The sequence below is a fragment of the Saimiri boliviensis genome, chromosome 13 (genome assembly GCF_048565385.1).
Source record: "Saimiri boliviensis isolate mSaiBol1 chromosome 13, mSaiBol1.pri, whole genome shotgun sequence".
NCBI classification, from domain to species: domain Eukaryota; kingdom Metazoa; phylum Chordata; class Mammalia; order Primates; family Cebidae; genus Saimiri; species Saimiri boliviensis.
The window spans coordinates 18,975,985-18,983,769 of NC_133461.1; the positions used below are offsets into that span (position 1 = coordinate 18,975,985).

At 42.5% G+C, this 7,785-nt stretch overlaps 1 pseudogene; it reads right to left on the minus strand.

The window, feature by feature from the left end:
• Window positions 1-4,626: 4,626 nt before the first annotated feature.
• Window positions 4,627-5,815, minus strand: LOC101053937 (protein SET pseudogene; annotated as a pseudogene).
• Between the last annotated feature and the right edge of the window lie 1,970 nt (window positions 5,816-7,785).

The following is a 7,785-nucleotide window of genomic DNA, read 5'->3' on the forward strand; positions in this document are numbered from 1 at the left end:
AAAATGTGCAAAATAATGCTTTTCAAGGATATTCATACGTAACTGAAATGCTATTCTATTATGTAAAAAACAGAAACATGTTAATAATCCAGCATTTTTTACATTGACGTACTAAAATGCTAACTTGAAATAATTACTAGATTGGTTCTATTCAATTGCCAAAGCCTGGACCTAAAAACTCCCCATTCTGAGTTGTTTCTACACAAAGAAACTATCAGTCACCTATAATGTAAGTCAGCACCTTATTTCATCTGCCTACTAGGCACCTACATTACACATCTCATGGAGAACAGCTTTAAAAGATGAATGGTATTAAAAGACAAAAGCTTAAGAGCTAGTAAAATCAGCCTCATCAACACAAAGGTTACGGGCATTTTTTTTTTTTTTTGAGATGGGCTATTTTTCTGTTGTTTGAGCTAGATTGCAGTGCCACAACCATAGCTCACTGCAGCCTCCTGTGTTCAAACGGTCCTCCCACCCCAACCTCCCAAAGTGCTAGGATTACAGGCATTAGCCCTGTGCCCAGCCTAACAGGTAACTTTTTACTGCTATAATTCAAAAGTATTTTAAACTCTATAAAAGCATACTTTTTAGCACATAAAATAATTACCTCTAAGCATACTTTTAGTGATAGAATTCCAACAAGTATAATCAAAAACCTTTTAAAATGCTCCCCAAAATAAATAGCACTTTTTCACAATATGACATTTTAAAATGTAGGGATATGGATGAACCTGGAAACGATCATTCTCAGCAAACTGACACAACAGAAAATCAAACACCGCATATTCTCACTCATAGGCAGGTATTGAACAATGAGAACATATGGACACTGGGAGGGGAGCACTACACACTGGGGTCTGTGGGGGCGGGAAACAGGGGAGGGACAGTGGGGGTGGGTAGGGAGTTGGGGAGGAATAATATGGGGGAAAATGCCAGATATAGATGATGGGGAGGAAGGCAGCAAACCACACTGCCATGTGTGTACCTATGCAACAATCTTACGTATTCTTCACATGTACCCCAAAACCTAAAATGCAATTTTAAAAAAACGTAAAACTTTGAACTATATGACAATAGGACAAAAAATGTAATCTAAGCCAATCTGATGTTTCTCAAAAAAAAAAATGAGTAAAATGCTATCAAACTTATGAAATTTATTCAGCAGTTTTAAAGACGTTGAATTTAAATAGAGGTTGATTGGTAACCTGGTGTCTGGCGCCATCTACTGCACAGCAACAGTAACTTCTCCCTGTACGTTTAGCTATACTGCAAATTACTTAATTTACATAAGAAATATGTAACTGTGTAAACTACTAGAAATTAATTTGAAGATAGAAAAATAATTGCTATGTTTAGAGTGTTGCTTTGTCTTTTTTAATGGCCTTATATTTTTAAAGAAAATATGTTGATTAAAGTTATTGGCAAAACACAAAAAATATAACTTGAGAGGCTTGGGCAAAATTAAAAAATGAAGAGCACCAGGGTTCGGAATGAATTTCTTGTTTCTTTCTTCGTTCTCTTTTTTTTTTTTTCTTTTTTTTTTTTTTTTGAGGCAGAGTCTCACTCTGTCACCCAGGCTGGAGTGCAGTGGCACACACTCGGCTCACTGCAACCGCCTCCTCGCGGGTTCAAGTGATTCTCCCCCGTCAACCTACCAAGCAGCTGAGACTGCAGGTGCACGCCCCCGTGCCAGGCTAATTTTTGTATTTTTAGTAGAGACAGTTTCACTATGTTGGCCAGACTGGTCTCAAACTCCAGCCAGACTGGTCTCAAACTCCTGACCTCGGGATCCGCCTGCCTCTGCCTCCCAAAGTGCTGGGATTACAGGTGTGAGCTACCGCACCCAGCCGGGAATGAATTTCTTATGATTTCTTACAAGGAGGCGGGCATGGTAGATTGTCACAAAGCTGGGGATGGTGACCTAAGTCATGTGACAGGTCAGAATTAAAGACCTGCTTTCTCTCTATTTATAATTTAAACTTGTTATCTAGCATAACATAAATCAAGACCTATAAATCAGCACTATGAGAAATGAGTTCCTCCCATGATCACCTAACACTAAGGAAGGAAAAGATATGAAGACATTTTCTGAATTGTCAAACAAAACTAAATATATGATTCATACAGTTCTGTTTGACTTGAAGTTTTCAAGATCAACTGTGCTGGAGAGCATGAAGTTAGAAGGTTTTGCTTTGGCCATGTGACCTGCAACACCGTGGGCCGCCAAACACTGAAAAAATGTTGATGAGCAGATACCTTTCTTGGTAGCCATTTTTATAAATTCTCCTTTCCCACAAATGGTGTAAGACCAGTTATCTCAGCCTGTTCAAGCTGCTATAACAGAGTGCCATAGCCTAGGTGTGATACAAAAAACAGAAATTTATTTCTCACAGTTCTAGAGATTGGAAAGTCCAAGATTAAGGCAGATTTGATGTCTGTTAAGATGCTAAATCCTGGTCAAAGCGTCTTCTCACTGTGTGCTCACATGGCAGAAGGGGCAAGGGCGCTCTCTAAGGCCTCTTTCATAAGGCCACCAATCCCATTTACGAGGGCTCCATCACCATGACCTAATCACCACCCAAAGGCCCCACCTCCAAATACCATCACCGTGGTTTTGGTTTCAACATATGAATTTGGAGAGAATATAAACGTCAGGCTACAGCACCACCTTGAGTGTCAAGAAGGTAGCTTAGATACGTTTGTAGGTAACTCTTCCCCCATGGTTCTTACAGAAATTACAGTTCCGTATCCCTGTGTTGATTTGTTTGTTTCACACCTGTCTCCAAGAGCCCAGCATTAAGCTATTTCCATTTTGTTTTCCATCTATCCATAGTACCCAGCACAATGCCTGACACATTCTCACATACACAGTGTGGATACAGTAGGCACTCAATGAAAATTTTGACTCATTAATTAAAATATAGACCTGGGACACAACTGGGAGTGTGGGCAACTTGGGAAAGTCAAGAGAAGACAATAAAGGAAAAGAAGAAACAAAAACTCCGAGGTTTTATTCACTGACCCTCATGATAGGACCAGACAGTGCTCCAGGCATTATTTAACAGACCTAAGCAATATTTGCTTGGCCTATGGACACCTCTACGTTTTAAATTCCTACTGACACTTGATAAGACACACGTGCACACACAACGCTCTTCTCAAGAGGACTCAGTAGCAATGGCGGAAAGTTAAAATGCGATCACACCTGGTGTCAGTCAGGGTTCTGGCAGAGAAACAGAAGCATGGAAGTGGAATTCGTTATAGTGATTTGAACCCACAGAACTGTGGGAGTTGACTAAGCAGTTTATGGAGCTTTTGTTTCTGTATCTAGGTCCTGGAGGAAGCGGGGCTGTCGTTAAAGAAGAAAAGATGGGTGTGAGTAGGAAAAAGCAAGAATCCCTGGCCTGTAAGGACGAGATGGAACACACATGGGCGGGCCAAACCCAGCCTCAGTCTCTCGGTGCCCCCAACTCCAGCGAGGAAAGTGACCTGCTGGCACTCGTCCTCACGAGGGTAAACACACTCTCGGGGCACAGGAGCTGGGGCAGCTGTGAGGCCGGCTGCTGCCCAGTCCCCAGGGCAGCCAACAGAGGTGCAACCACACGCATGAACAGAGCAGGCCCTGGGCCCTGCACCTACCTTCTGAGCAGAAAAGCAACATGCTGCTGCTTCTCCTCCATCTTCCAAATCTTGTACATGAATGTCCCTTCTGGACCTCATTAACTATGCAGAGAACTCCGCAGGGAAGAGAATTCAGGGAAGCATCATTCCAGCTTAGCTTCGTTGACTGAATACAGATCTACTACAACACGTTTGATGATTTGGCATTGGTTTACCGGCAGGTGAATCTACTCATTATGCAAAGGAGTACCAGGAGTCTCACACAGGCAAGTGTAGCACATTAAAGACCTTGCCTGGAATGGAGACGGCTTGCTCAGACACGAGTCGTCCTCTCTTAACGTAGAATCAAACTTTACAAAGTCAAACATCTGCAGATGCTGCAATCATATTACAGGTAAAGCTAATGACTTCCACATGAGAAACCTACTTATAGTCATTTCAATGTAAAGTTACAAGAGTTAAGATGTGATCCTTTTTTTACACATTTCGTTTTATTGTAACAAAGCAACGTGTACACTTTTAAGTTTAAAACTGAGCATCATCTTTCCTTTCCAGTGAAACAAAAAGAAAATTTAAAAATAAACAGGAACAAAATTACAACAGAGAGTGTCGATTCCAAGATCCTACAGGTTCTGCTGATTCTCCCACTGAGTGGCAGGACTCAAGTCATCATTAGGAGAAAATTTATTTTAAAAGTGTCATCTTCAACTGCAAGGATGTCTGTTAAATGTCACAAGTAAGCATGCCAAAGGGGAAGCCATGTTGTCAAATGTCCACTTAACCCACCCAAACATCTCAAACCCAACCTTTGCTGACCTTCTATAACCCCATTTTTTTTAAGTTTTTTTTTTTTCCTTTTGGTAAGCAAGAGAAAGTAGACAGATACATGTTGGTAAATGCTAACTGTCCATATTCATATACAGACACAGTGTACTCTCTGAGCCCAATATGCAGAGAGAGGAGGGAAAAAAGCTAGAATTCTATGCACTGCTACCCAGGGGCCTAGCACCCTCCAGCTTCCAGCAGGGCGAAGGGGGCCGGTTTTTCTTTTTTCCCGCAGAGCTCGGTGGTGTTGATTCCATACAGGTTTTGTTCAGACGGGAAGGAATAAAAATGAATTTCAAACAGAAAGGGGTAGAGACTCTTTTCCCATGTATTCTGCTCAAGATATTTACCCCCAAATAAGTTGAGAACCATGATGTAAAGAGACCTCAAGAACAGGGTGATTGAGCACAAGAGAAAAAAAAAAAAAAAGACTGCAACTTGCTCCCAGGGACTGGAGAAAATTTTTAAAAAGGAAGGTTGGAATCCATCAGTGTTCTGTTCGTCATCTTCTCCTTCATCATCCTCTCCTTCCTCCCCGTCATCATCATCTTCATCTTCTTCATCTTCATCCTCATCCCCTTCTTCATCGATATCTTCTAATCCTTCCTCCTCTTCATCATCATCATCATCATCTTCTCCTCCTCCTTCTTCATCATCCATATCGGAAACCAAGTAGTATTGTAATGGGTTTGGCCAAATATCATGTTTGATGACCTCTCCTAACTCATCAGCACCTGCATCAGAATGGTCAGTAAACCAGGTACAGCGGCTCTCTGGTTCCTCATACTGCCTCTCTCCGCTGGCTTTATTCTGCGTTTGACTTGAATGTTCGTCAAATCCTTTTCAGACTTCCATTTGATTTCAGTGGACTTTGAAGATGGATCACCACTCTCATTCAGTTGAAATTCTTTGGAGAGAACTTTATTTTCAAAGTAAGGATTTTCATCAGAATAAAAATCTATTCTGTAGCCTGATTTCCTTCAAATTCTGTCACTTCGACTCTGGTCAAACAATGCAGTGCCTCTCCATCCTCCTCCCCAAGCAGCACAGACAACTGTGGTTGGTTGACAAATGTTGTTACCCCAAAATTTGGGATTTTGGCCATCAGTTCTGACCTCTTCTGAAAAAATGCTTGGCGGAGTTTGTTATATTTCTGTTCTACTTTCAAAATCTCCTCACTGTCTGGTTCGTTAAGTCTGTCTGTTTCATTTTGTACTTCATTAATGTGTTCAATTGCTTCTTGCTGTTCTTTTTCTCCCTTCTTCAGCAAGCCTGCAGAAGCCGAGGTCTCCTCCTGTCCCTGAGCAGGAGGTCGTCTTGGTTTCTTCTTTTGAGGCAGGAGTGGAGACTGGCTTCTGGGGGCCATGCTGCTGGGGAAGTCCGAGAACCAGAGAACAAGTCTTCTCGCTGGTCCAGAAGCAGGCAGAACACTCAGTGTGATCGTTTTTGAATCATCTTAATAGCTAACATGCCCATCATGACTTACATGGGTCAGAATCATGCTGATTGCATTACATTGGCTGGGTACAGTGACTCACACTTGTAATCCCAACACTTTGGGAGGCTGAAGTGGGCAGATCACTTGAGTCCAGGAATTTTACACCAGCCTGGACAACATGGTAAAAGCCCATGGAGAAACCATAAAGATGGAGTTCCCCACCATGACAGGGCAGGAGGTCAGTCACTCTCATTATACCCCCTCCTTTCCCAGTTTAGACACAAGGACTGACCAGCATTGATGTTAAATAGAGTTCATAAGACTGACGGCATGGACTCTTCGTTGCAATCAGATACCAAATCGTCAACAGAGCCTAAGGCAGTGCCCTACGCTTAAGAAATAAGCTATCTTCTAACTGCCACAAGGCTTTTCTTGTTCTCTAGCAACTAAACAAGCACTTGCTTCGAGATGAACAGTACTGAAACAATCGCAGCTCACCCACCACCAGATGCTGACCAACTGAACCCTTGTTCCACAGCTGTAACTACAGCTTTGAATGGACAAGAGACTGATTTCAGTAAATAGCTCCAGGTCAGAAGAACCAGCAACCATGGACTAGCTCTGGTCAGTTTACGGATGTTGTGCATTTGAATGTCTTTGTGTCCTAAAGAGACCTTTTGACCTATGGGGCCTACTTGTAACACATTTACGTGTGAACTCTCTACCTCAGACTAAACATGGATCATATGTAACATGCATATTTGTTCCATAGGCAAGCATCAGGATAACCTTCATGAATATTCATAGCTCCTGCCATAACCTGTTGAATACATATGTTTAGCCAATCTGTTCAGCAGAAAAGTCCAACCCAACCCCTCCTTCAAAGTACCTGCCTCTGGTCTTTGCCTGAGACTATGCTTCCCAGCCTGTCAGAATGGCCACATTGCTAACTGTAACCCTTTATAAGAAATCTTCCCTTTCTAGATTTACAAACCTTATGATTTTTCTTTTTCTTGAGATGAAATCTCACTCTTGTTGCCCAGGCTGGATGTGATCGTAATGATGTGATCGGCTCACTGCAGCCTCCGCCTCCCAGGTTCAAGCAATTCTCCTGCCTCAGCCACCCAAGTAGCTATGATTACAGGAGCGTGCCACCATGCCTGTCTAATTTTTGTATTTTTAGTAGAGACGGGGTTTCACCAGGTTGGCCAGGCTAGTCTTGAACTCCTGATCTCAAGCAATCTGCCCGCCTCAGCCTCCAAAAGTGTAAGGATTACAGGCATGAGCCACTGTGCCTGGCTTAATACTTCTTTAGTTAAGTGCCTAAACAGAATTCCATTCAGTACGGATTTCCCAAAAAGTAAAGTGATATTGGATGACTGGTGCCATACTTTTACATTCCAGCAGGTGCGTAGAGGAAAGGTACGTTTTTAGAAATCGATTTGGTGGGCCGGGCGCGGTGGCTGACACCTGTAATCCCAGCACTTTGGGAGGCCGAGGCGGGTGGATCACGAAGTCAAGAGATCGAGACCATCCTGGTCAACATGGTGAAACCCCGTCTCTACTAAAAATACAAAAAATTAGCTGGGCATGGTGGTGCGTGCCTGTAATCCCAGCTACTCAGGAGGCTGAGGCAGGAGAATTGCCTGAACCCAGGAGGCGGAGGTTGCGGTGAGCCGAGATCGCGCCATTGCACTCCAGCCTGGGTAACAAGAGCGAAACTCCGTCTCAAAAAAAAAAAAAAAAAGAAATCGATTTGGCTCAAAATATGTTCCAGGAATAAAAGAGATTTACCTGTATTAAGGTCGCCCTTTAAAAACTGCAAACATGCTTTAGGAGAGATAATCCCATTAGCCATTCATATTTTTTCAAAGAAAACTATATAACAAATACTGATT